Genomic DNA, 12844 nt, shown 5'->3' with positions numbered 1-12844 from the left:
GTTATTATTTATCCGTGATAGATATCGATAGACATCTATAATCAATGTTTGATAGACATCTATAATCAATATTTGATAGATGTATATCAAATTTTTAATTTTTGATAGATATATATCGCAGTCTATCACTGGTAAATAGGATTATTTTACTATAATTAAAAATATTTTCAACTATTTTACTATTTAAAATAATTATCCTTCAATATATCTTACATTAGTTATTTTAATAGAGCAATATATTAACAATTTGTAGAGAGAATTTTTAACTCAAGATTAAATATATGGACTACCGCTCATCTCCATATATTTTATAGGCTTGTTTGCTTGGCTAATAAATACAAATACTAATTTAGATATATAGTTAAAGACATATATATTATCAACTAACAAGTCAAACCTTTGAATCTTTTCATCCTCACATCATGTATATAACAAATTAGAATATCAAGAACCATTTCATATATGAGTAGTGGTCCAATCTAGTAAGTTATGTACTTGCTCGAAGAAGTTGACGATACCCTCCCCGTCTAACTCTTTTAAGCTAATCAATTCAAATTCAATAAAGATTGGTGATCAAAGTGGGGGTTTAGGGTCTATCATGCAAAATTTTATAAGTGATAAAAATTTTGTTACGAGGCTACCTGACAGATCGTTGGAATAGTGGAATTAACTAAAGTATTGACCTTATTTAAAGATGTGTCCTTAACTATTGAATCAGGAGACTAACTCCTTGATCCTATGAAAACCCCTTTTAAGACTATCACTATGAAAGTGAGTTGCAAATCTTAATTGACAATACGTTAACAAAACAATGAAAGGTTTACAAAAAATGTTCATTATATCACAAGAATCTTCAATAATATTGCAAATACTCTTGTCACTCATGTTGACATATGTTTATAGAATGAAAGTTGGCTTGAAAATCATCCTCTTTTGATCTCTAGAGGCCTTCATTATAGATGTTTCCTTTATATCGTGATGATAAAATTTGGTTTAGTTTGTTTTTAATACTAAAAAAAAGGTTTGAATTTCTACCTTACACTTATAAATTATAAAACTAAAAGATAAACAAAAATGTACCATTCAAACAAAATGAAATTTTATATTAAAGATCATTATCTAAGTATACAAATTCAAAATAAATTTCATCACACTAATCTATGTCTTTTAACCACCATATTTTTACTATATACCTCATCAGATCCACAATCTAAAATTTAAAATAAAAATCAACATAAGAAAATCTTGTCACCACTGAAGGGGGTCATAATATCTTAGGGAATTATAACGAGAGCTAACATGTCTTGCAATGGGAGGTTGGGAAAAGTTGTTAAAAAGTTTTTTTTATTAAAAAGTGATTCAAAAGAAATAACAAAAAAATGATAAGATCTTTGAAGCTTGGATTTGATATTATCATATTAAAAGTAATATATCAATGTAGACAGATGAAAATGGGCATTATGCTCAAGCTAAAGAAATATTATCTATTAGATCTTTTTGGGTAATGAAAATGAAAGCTTACTGTTTTTTTAAATCAAATTGGTACTTTTGCAATAAAGTAGAAGATACTTGAAAACAATGATAAATCATGTGAATCTATTTAGATGTAATTGTTGGAAAGCTCAAGATCGTACATTATAAAGAAGAATTTATTATACACATTGTTATTTGATATTATATGTGTTAAAGCGTAAAGCGTATATTAAATTCTAAGTGGTAATATTTTTATTAAAATGTGGTGATGTTTTTGTCAATTTTGTCATGAGACATTAAAAATGAATTAGAATGTATAATCCACGTATTTTATTAACCTTAAATTATAAAAATTGCTGATGACGCATTTTAAGAGCGTTCTAATTACATATTTGATTGAGATAGAAAGGAATTAAAATCACACACCAAAGCTAAAGAGACAGAAAGGTAGAGCAGAGACAACGATGGGGATGAAGACTTTATTCGATATCTGTTTATTACAATTACACAACAGCAAAAAAAGAAGTATTCATACCCGAATGGACAAAATTCTAATACGGTAAAGGACAAAATGCTGACCTTACTTGTGTTAGGGTGATGTCCTAAATCTCGTAGGTCTTGTAATTTGTAATTGTATTGTACAAACCATTTACTTATCTAATAAAATAAGAGTTTTTTATTTGACATTTAATAGCATTAATGATCATATAGAGAAACTATTTATTTCATGGTTCAGTCTAATACAAACTATTTATATAGAACACCTTCTCATATATCTCCACATGAATGATTAGATCATTTGTAGCATTTTACAATAATTGTAACAACTATAAAACGGGTCGTATTCGTAGTGTCACCAGGATCCAGGATAAGGTACCCAACATTGTCCATCTACTATAGACCGTTTAGGTTATCACTTAAACATGATGTTAGGTCCAACGATCTAATCCTAAGTTGAGGATGGTTTTAACAACAGTCCAACGATCATGAGCATGTAATCCCTCGTTCTCCGTAGATACTTGAGGATGGTTTTAACAACAGTCCAACGATCTAATCCTAAGTTAAACCGATATCTATTGACTATCCTCACTGCATAGCAGATGTTAGGTCTAGTACATAATATTGCATACATTAGCAACAACGAAGCATAAAGGATCCATCTCATCTCCTCAACCTCTTGAAGTGTCTTAGGACACTATTCTTTAAACATAGCAATTCCATGCCTAAAAGGTAGCAAGCCTCTCTTGAAGTTTTGCATCGAATACTTGACATGCATCTTGCATTATATGATGCTTGAGATAAGGCCAGCAATTTGTTCTTTCGATTCCTAAAGATCTGAATGCCCAAAATAAATTGCACCTTTCCCAAATATTTCATTTGGAATTGGGTTGCCAACCACTATTTTATGTCAATCAGTAAACCTACATCATTCCCAATGAGTAAGATATCATCTACTACAACACTAAGAAAACTATTGAATTGTTGATGATCTTCTTGTAAACACAAGGCTCATCAATATTTTGATTAAATCCATAAGATTTTATCGCAGTATTAAACCTTATATTCAAAGATCAAAAAGCTTGTTTCAATCCATAAATGGACCGACTGAGCTTGCAAACCTTTTGCTCTTGCCTTTGGGTTATAAATCCCTCAGGTTGGTGCATATAGATAGTCTCCTTAAGATTATCATTCAAAAAAGCAGTCTTAACATCCATTTTCCAAATCTCATAATCATAGTATGTGGCAATAGACAGGAGTATCTGGATAGACTTCAACATGGTAACAGGTGAGAAAGTCTCCTCATAGTCAACTCCTTCTATCTAGGTATAACTCTTTACCACAAGCCCAGCCTTAAAGCTTTACACCTTATCATCATCACCCATTTTCCTCTTATAGATCCATTTGCAACCTATATGTTTTACCCCCATTTGGTTAATCTACAAGATCCCAGCTGAATTGAAGTACATGGACTCTATTTCAAAATACGTAGCTTTGATCCATTTATTTTTGTCTACATCCTCCATTGCTTTCTTATAGGACAATGGATCCTCAATGTCACCATTAGAAATGATGGTTAAGGTTTCTGTTAAACCCATATAACGAATAGGCAGTTTACAACCCTTCTACTACGTCGAGGCTTCTCAATGATTGAGGATGATGTGACTTACTAGAGGATCCAACATCAAAAACTCTTGTTGATGTACTTGGCTCTTCAACAACTCTTGTTGAAGGTTTAGTAGTTTTGTTGGAAAGTTGATTCAATCCAATCTTACTGTATTGTTTGTGCTTCCTAATGTGGTCCTCTTCTAAAAATGTAGCATTTTTCGACAAAAATACTTTATTAATTTTAGGATCGTAGAAGTAACCACCTTTGTTCCTTTGTTATAAAGTGTTACAGATGATCTGATCATTCATGTGGAGACATGTGAGAGAGGTGTTTTATATAAAGAATTTGTATTAGATTGAACCATGGAGTGAATAGTCTCTCTATATAACACCATTGATAGAAGAGACTTACATTTCACCAGGATGACCATCAATGACTTGACCTAAATCTTAAGTGAGTTGTGAACTCTTGCCTATGAAGGCGGTTCTTTGATCTGCATGGGTAAGAGTGACTAGTTTCGTCAACTCAATATGCCTACCATTTTGGGTATTCATCTGATTAGGGAGTTGGGAACACTACTACACAATAAGAAATTCACTCATTCTCTATAGTTAGAGTAAGTAGAGAAATTACTCCCTTAAGGGCTGATTTCAGAGTTTGAACAATGTGACGCCATACCCTCTCCTGGCTCGAGAGGGGTTCAATCATAGTTGAACTATGAGTTATTGTTCATTAGAGGGATCAGGGTACTTAAAGAGTTATATGTAACTATAGGAGCAAAACAGTAATTTTGGCCTAGCTGTACTTACGAGCCATTTGTGAAGGGTCTTGATTGATTATATTCAATGGACACAAAAATATATATGTAATGCAAAGAGTGTAGTTGTCGGTCTTTAGTGGAGTGACCGACAATTAATGAAAGTTAGTTAATTTAATTAAAGAGTTTAATTAATTAATCAAGTACCATTGGAGCTTCAATCTATAGGTTCGTAAGGTGCCCTCGATAGCTCACTTGGGATAAATGAGAATCAAATTAATTTTGGATTAATTTGAATAGTTCAAATTAATTGAATGAATTAATTATATATGATATAATTAATATAATATATATGATACATTATATATATATATAAAAAAGTTTATTTGAGAGGAAATAAATCTTTGAATTTGATTCAAATATTTTTCATATGAATGTGTTTCATATAAAATATAGGTTAAATTTAATATGAATTTGATTCATATTAAATACTATAGGTTAAATGAGAAAATAATAATTTATAGGTCATATGATATAATATAAAGTACAAATTATGTGTTGTATTTGATATGTCATAAGGTTTGTTATATATATATATATATATTAAAATTATTAATATATATGTTAAAATTATTAATATATATGTTGTAGGATTGTGGGATTGTCCACTTAAAAAATCCAAAATATGGACAATTCCACTGTCCTTAAATTAACTTTCATTTTCTATTGATTTAATTCAAAATTTAATAAAACATAAAATTCAATTTAAAAAATGAAAATCAATTTGATTTTTAATTAATTAAACAAATTTAATTAATTAAATAATAATTGAATATCAAGTATTAAATTAATTAAATACCTAATACAAACATGAATTCAATTCATGTAATTAATATATAAATCATAATTTAAATATTATTAAACTCTCCAATTACGTTTAATTTTGATAAACTAAACGTTAATTATATCGAATATAATTATCCAAATCCTAATTTGAAATTGAACAATTCAAATTCAAATCCTAATTTAAAATTTGAGCATTTCAAATTTAATTCCCAAATTGAATTTGAACGCTTCAAATTCACTCAATATACTAATCCAAGATTTACGAGCTAGTAGAGGGACCTTATGGACCTACAGATCATGAGCTCCAACGATTTGAGATTAATTGGCTAAACTCTTTAAACCAAATTAATCAATATTCATTAACTACCAAGACACACCACTATAGCTCAGTATTTATACTCTCCTTACTGTAGATATATTTCTTTCCACTTGATTTAACCGTACCCAGTAATTCAACTCTTCACAGGTTGTTCGTAATAATGACTGGGTCAAATGCTTTTTTTACTCCTAAAATTACATCTTGCTCTTAAGTCCCACTGATCCTCCAATGAACAATTGGTTTGCGATCCAATCACTAAACCGAGTCTCTCTCAGGCTAATGAGAGGGTGGGGCCCCTTGTTCAAGACCTAGATTCAGTACTTCAGAGAACAACCTTTCTACTATCCCTAAATCGGGTAGGTGTAGATTCCATCTTGTACCCTATGTCCCCAGCTATCTACCCAGTCTTACCTCTGAAATAAGAGGTTTATTGAGTCGACGCTGTTGAGCCAACCCTCACCTATGAAAATCTAAGGATAATCCCAAATAAACAAGAGTTCATAGTTAACTCAGGATTCAAGTCAAGTTACCTAGGTCATCGATTTGAAAAAATCAATCTTAAATAGTAAACAACGTTATAAAGTAAAAGTGACTTATTTCTTGGTCTGATCTTATGCAAACTCATTGCATAGGACACTCCCACTCCCCATGTCATTACATGAACGATTCAGGATCACTTCATTTATAGCAATTTATAACAAACTGTAACAACTAAAGAGTGAGCCTCATCCAATAGTGTTACCAGAATAAGGCACCCAACCTTATTCATATGCTATAAGACCATTTTTTCTATTTACTCGAACTTGATCCATCTTTATGTCGCCACATAAAGTTCAAGTATTCATATAATAGCCATGAATCCTAGTTTATTGGATTTGATCTTTACAAGTGCAATTTACATATTCAACAACAATTTTATTGAAAAAACGTCAATAACATCTTTACTGATAATAGAAAATGTTTAAATTACAAACTGTGAGTTTTAGGACATACAACCCAATAAACTCCTATTTGGACTAAAACTTCAGTGGATTGTACATATATACAAATATATATACAATGTTGAGTAATGAGAGAAATTAGATACCCAATATTTCTTCCACTTAACCTAAGTCCATCTATCTTGCAGTCCTAGTCCTACTAGGTGACCCTCGAACACTTTAGCCGAGAGGGCCTTTGTAAATGGATCAGCCAAGTTTTCTTCAGAGGCAATCTACATGACCGTCACATCTCCTCGGTGTACGATCTACCTGATGAGATGGTACTTATGCTCGATGTGTTTTTCGCACTTATGGCTTCTAGGTTCCTTTGAGTTGGCAACTGCTCCACTGTTATAACACATTACAGGGTGATAGGCAGATGCATATTTGGAACGACTTCCAAATCGGTCAAGAACTTTTTGAGCCATACCGCTTCTTTAGCTGCTTCATTAGTAGCTACATACTCAGCTTCCATGGTGGATTCAGCATTACAACTTTGCTTGATAGTCCTCCACGCTATAGCTCCTCCGCTCAAAATGAATACTGACCTCGAAGTAGATTTCCTAGGATCTATATCAGTCTGAAAGTTAGAATCAGTGTTAGGATCAAATCCTTAGCACCATATATGAGCATATAGTCTCATGTTCTCTGAAGATACTTGAGACTATTTTTAACGACAGTCCAATAATCATATCCAGGGTTGGATAAATATCTGCTGACAATTCCAATTGCATAGCATATGTCGGGACAAGTACCCAACATGTCATACATTAAACTCCCTACTACTGATGCATATGAAATTCATTTCATAACCTCAACCTCTTGAGGTGTCTTAGGACATTCTCTTTAGACAGATGAATTTCGTGCCTGAAAGGCAATATATCTTTCTGGGAATCTTGCATTTTATATCGAGATAACATCTTATCTATATAAGACGCCTGAGACAAGACTATCGTTCTATTCTTGCAGTTCCGAACAATTTGGATCCCTTACTGTGCTTCTCCCAAATCCTTCATTTGAAATCGCGTGGCTAGTCATTTCTTAATGTCAGCAAGAAATTCTACTTCATTTCAAATCAATAGAATATCATTTACATATAAAACCAGAAAAGCTATAGTTTTATTAACAATCTTCTTGTAAACACACGGTTCGTCAACATTCTGTTCAAAGCTATAAGATTTGACCACAATATAAAATCCGTATTCCACGATTAAGACGCATGTTTTAGCCCGTAAATGGATCTATTAAGCTTCCAAACCTTTCGCGCTTGATCATGTTCAATAAACCTCTCTGGTTGAGACATATAGATACTTTCTTCAAGATAGCCATTCAAAAAAGCTGTCTTGACATCCATTTGCTAGATTTCATAATCATACAAAGTGGCAATGGATAAAAGTATCCTAATAGACTTGATCATGGCAACTGGAGAGAAAGTTTCTTCATAGTCTACCTCTTCTCTTTGGGTAAACCCTTTTGCCATAAGTCTAGCTTTGTAGGTCTATACCTCACTAACTTGGTCTCGTTTTCTCTTGTAGATCCATTTGTAACTAATAGGTTTTACCCCTTCTGGTTGATCTACAAGATCCCATACTGAATTGAAGTACATCGACTCCATTTCAAGGTCCATGGCTTTTATCCATTGGTCTTTATCCACATCTTCCATTGCTTGTTTTAAAGTCAATGGATCCTCTAATCCATCATCAGGTATGATGATCTCAGTTTTAGTTAAACCCATGTACCGGTCAGGGGATTACACAACCCTCCCACTACGTCGAGGCATTCTCAACTCTTGATAAGGATGTGAAGTACTAGTTTCATTAACAACTCTTATTGAAGGACCTACTCGATCAACAACTCTTGTTGATCAATCTGTAGTTTCTCTGGATATCTCACTTAATATTAGCTTACTACGAGGTTGATGATTTGTAATGTGGTCTTCCTCTAGGAATGTCGCATTTGTTAATACAAACACTTTATCTTCCTGAGGATCATAATAGTAACCACCTTTTGTCTCTTTAGGATAGCCTACAAATAGGCATACTTTTGATCGGCGTTCCAGCTTCTTTGGATTTTTCACCAACACGTGTGTTAGGTATCCCGAAATCCTGAAGTGGCGTAAAATATCTTTACGTCATCTCCTTGTAAAGTGTTTCTGAAACATTTTTCGAGGGAACCATGTTCAATACATACATTGCACTCTCCACTGCGTGATCCCAAAAAGAACTTGATAACTAAGCATAACTCATCATAGAATGAACCATGTCCAACAGGGTTCTATTTCTCCTTTCTGCAACACCATTTAGTTGAGGTGTGTCAGGTGCTGTGAGTTGCGACTGAATTTCGTGTTCTATCAAATAGTCATGGAATTTTAGGTCCATGCACTCACCACCTCGATCTGATCGAAGTGTTTTAATCTTTTTACCTAATTGGTTCTCAACCTCTGCCTTATATTCCTTGAACTTTTCAAGTGTTTCAGACTTATGATGCATTAGGTAAATATAGCCATATCTTGAATAATTATCGATGAAGCTTATGAAATATTTATACCCTCCTCTTGCTCTAACTTTCATCGGACCACAAAGGTCTGAATGTACTACCTTTAAAGGTGCTTTAACTCTAAGATCTTTTTCTAGAAAAATATCTTTTAGTCATTTGTCCCTTGAGACATGATTCACATGGAGGTAATGAACTGTCTTCTAACTGATTTAGATAACTGTTCCTAAATAACCTCTCAATCCTGTTGAGATTTCTGTGACCAAGTCTCAAGTGCCAAAGATAGGCGTTTGGAGAAATCTTTCGTTTCTTATTTTGAGTTTTAGCTTTTTTAAACATCTCTATATTTAAAACGATTTTTATCTCAGTTGATTTTAACATATACAAGTTATTTTCCAATTTTACAAAACAACTCTTGATATTTTTTGAAGTAATAAACATTTCATTATTTCCAAATGAAACTTTGTAAGTTTGTTCTAGCAAACATGAGACAGATATTAAATTCCTTTTCATAGAAGGAATATAATAAACATTTTCAAGCAAAATGTATCTATCTCCTACAAATAACTTCATATCTCTCACTGCTGTAGCTGAAACAACCTCCCTAATCCCTACCTTAAAGGTTGTTTTACCTTCTATAAGTTGTCTCCAGGAACTAGTTTCATGAGTGAAAGTACAGATATGATTAATGGCACTTAAATCTACTATCCAGGTCTTTTTGTCATTTTCCACTAAACATATCTCGATAACAAGCAAATTATATTTACTTTGTCATCCTACTTCCGCATTTTTATCTATATTGTTAAAAGATTTTTGATTTGTAGATGAGTTGGGAGATAGAGAACATTCCTTTGTTAAAAAAATCTGAATCATCATCTGCTAGTATTTTTAATTTGCATGTTGAATAATTATTATCATTAGCTAAATTGGAAGCATGTAAGTTTGAAGAATTCGATATGCTGAAATTTTAAGCAAATTCTAATTAGTAAATTGCTTTTAGACCCAATTTAATTTTTTGCAAAAGTAATAATGTACACCAAAAAAACATTATTTATTTGCAACGATACTATAGTGAGTCAGAATAAGTGCTACCGAGTGGTAGTCAAATACTCCTTCACTAAAGCAAGAAATTCTTAACTAAATACTATCTCAATAATAACTCTTATTCCTATAGTTATTTAGTTATCGTTTTTGGTCAAGAACTTACTAACACTTAGTAATTCTGTAAATATAACCCTCCATTTTCAGACTTCAGAGGTTGGCCCCAACGATGCTACCAAATTGGCGAGTCAAGGTTGGGAATGGACCTAAGAAATCCTATCCATTTCTGGAGTTTAAATTGCATCGAACCCTATGTTACAATCCTTCGAAGGGATAGTCGTGGTTAGCAACTAGCTAATGTTGCCTAAAAACGATAGCAGGTGCAACATAAGAATCTCATTGTCCAAACTAATGGAAGAAACTGCAGGACACATTGAAACATATCCTTCACACATTTACTATGAACTACTTCCCTCATTCACCTTGCTATTGACCCATGCAAACACTTTTTGAATGAAGATCACTCCCAGAATGACACGAATCCAAGCATGAATCTCACTGTGTGAACTCTTAGGGACGTGAGAGCTAAGATCAATATATCGTATATATTTAATTGTACCATGAACTACTTTCCCTATTCACCTTGCTATTGACCCATGCAAACACTTTCCGAATGGAGGTCACTCCTAAGGTGACATGAAACAAGCATGAATCTCAAGTGTGAACTCTTAGGGATGTGAGAGCAATGATTAATATATCGTATATATTTAATCGTACCATGAACTACTTCCCCTATTCACCTTGCTATTGATCCATGTAAACACTTTCCTAATGGAGGTAACTCCAAAGTGACACGAAGCGAAGCATGAATCTCACGATTTAAACTCTTAGGGACGTGAGAGCTAAGAACAATATATCGTATATGTTATTAATCTCCTAATGAAGTGTTCTAACAACATATCATATATGTTATTCATCTCCCACTGAAGTGTTCTAGTAACATATCATATATATTGATATTCATCTCCCACTGAAGTGTTCTACTTGTTTCGGTATACTTTTACTTAGGTTTATTCCAGCTAATTAAATAACCTAAGTCTATGTGGTTTATCCAAGTATAACATTTATAATTGGAATTTAACCAACGATGCCTAAGTGATAAACCAATTTTAACACATCACACCGCTCACGCATGCTCATAAAACCGGTTAACAATGTTCAATTATTCGACCATAATCCTAAGGTAGGAGGTGTTCCGTAGACTGTCAACTTAAGTACCCCCAGCCTTAGACAGAATTGAAGAAACCCCTGTGAGGGATCCTTGAGCGAAAGCGGATCTACCAAAATCCTATTTTTATAAAATTAATAATTTTAAAGTAAAACATATGAATTATGTAATTGAATCAAAACAATACAGCATGAAATAGAAATAAAATAAATGGGACTTAGAAAACCGTTACCTTTGAAGACTTTTACCACGAATGAAATCCAAATGGGTCAAATGGACACTACCATTTGAATAACCTCGGTATTCTCTGGTGAGAATCTAGGAGGTGTGAGCTATGATGATTTTGGATGGAGAAGGAGGACAAAAGATTGAGAGGAAGCGGAAGGAAAAAACTTCTATGGGATCTGTTTCAATCATAGAACTATTTTGTGAAAATTGTTATAGAGAGAAGAAGGCCTCTACCAAGCCACGTTTTCCACTCACGTAAAGTGGAGAGAAATAAGGGGAAGGAGTTAATTAATTTAAATTATTTTTAAATTAATAAATTTAATTTAATTTAATATATATTAATATGATAACTAACTTATCATATAATATATATTAAACTATTTGTTATATCAAATATACCATGTAACTATAGTTTTAATATTGTATCATATATATATAACCTATAGTATCTTTTCTCTCATTAATGACATTTAATATAATCACATTTACATTGAATTTAATCATATGAATCCAATTCATATAATCAATATTTGAATCATATGCAAATACTTATTTTCTCTCACAAATACTTAATATAATGCATCAAATACATTATAATAATTATATCATATATAATTAATCCCGTCAAGTAATTGAAACAATTCAAATTAATTCAAAAACTTATTCTCATTAAATCTCATGGAACTACCGAGGGGACTTCATAGACCTATGCTTGAAGCTTCACTAGTACATGAATAATTAATTAAACTCTTTAATTAAAATATTACCATCTATTAACTGTCGGGCACTCCACTAAAGAGTGACAATTGCAGATATATTTTCTATGTCCATTAGATATAACCAATCAATAGTACGATGATCATTCACAAATTGCTTGTAAGTACAGCTAGGCCAATTACCGTTTTGGCCCTGTAGTTACATCTAACTCAAGTAGCATTGATCCCTCTAATAAATAATAAATCATAGTCCAATACCTCTCGGGCCAGGAGAGGGTGTGGTGTCACATTGTTCAGGCCCAAGAATCAGCCTTTAAGGGAGCAATTTATCTACTTGCCTCGACATTGGAGAAGCGAGGGAAAGAGTGAATTCCTTCTTGCATAGTTGTGTTCTCAGCTCCTCAATCAGACTAATCCCTAAAATGGTAGGCTTGTTCAGTCGACGATCTGGCCACTCTAACCCATACAAATAAAATAACCGCCCTCATAGACAAGAGTTCACAACTCATTCAGGATTCAGATCATGTTACCTATGGTCATCCTGGTGAAATGTAAGTCTCTATTATGAACGACGTTATATAATGAGACTTAAACATTTCGTGGTCTGGTCTTATACAAACTCTTTTGTATGGAATATTCCCGCTTACATGTCTCCA

Source organism: Benincasa hispida, chromosome 3 (genome assembly GCF_009727055.1).
Source record: "Benincasa hispida cultivar B227 chromosome 3, ASM972705v1, whole genome shotgun sequence".
Classification (NCBI taxonomy): Eukaryota; Viridiplantae; Streptophyta; class Magnoliopsida; order Cucurbitales; family Cucurbitaceae; genus Benincasa; species Benincasa hispida.
This window is presented reverse-complemented; position numbering follows the sequence as displayed.